The sequence below is a fragment of the Lactuca sativa genome, chromosome 2, assembly GCF_002870075.4.
Source record: "Lactuca sativa cultivar Salinas chromosome 2, Lsat_Salinas_v11, whole genome shotgun sequence".
Taxonomy (NCBI): domain Eukaryota; kingdom Viridiplantae; phylum Streptophyta; class Magnoliopsida; order Asterales; family Asteraceae; genus Lactuca; species Lactuca sativa.
This window is the reverse complement of record NC_056624.2, coordinates 124480716-124480935: the sequence shown is the minus strand read 5'-3', so window position 1 is coordinate 124480935 and position 220 is coordinate 124480716.

Here is a 220-nt window from a genome sequence, read left to right as displayed (position 1 = left end):
ATTTTGATTGCGAATAGGAGATTCATGCTTCTTTCTCATTGATTATATTCCATAACTGATTTATTTTGCATTGTATATAGGCTTGATGATAGTTTAAAGTTTTGACAGTTCTGTTTTAAAGACATCAACAAGCTTTATAGGTTTTGGTTTAATAAGAGCTAAAGATGGTGAAATTAATCCTAAGAATTCTCAAAAGCTTCTACTTATTCTTTCATTCTTT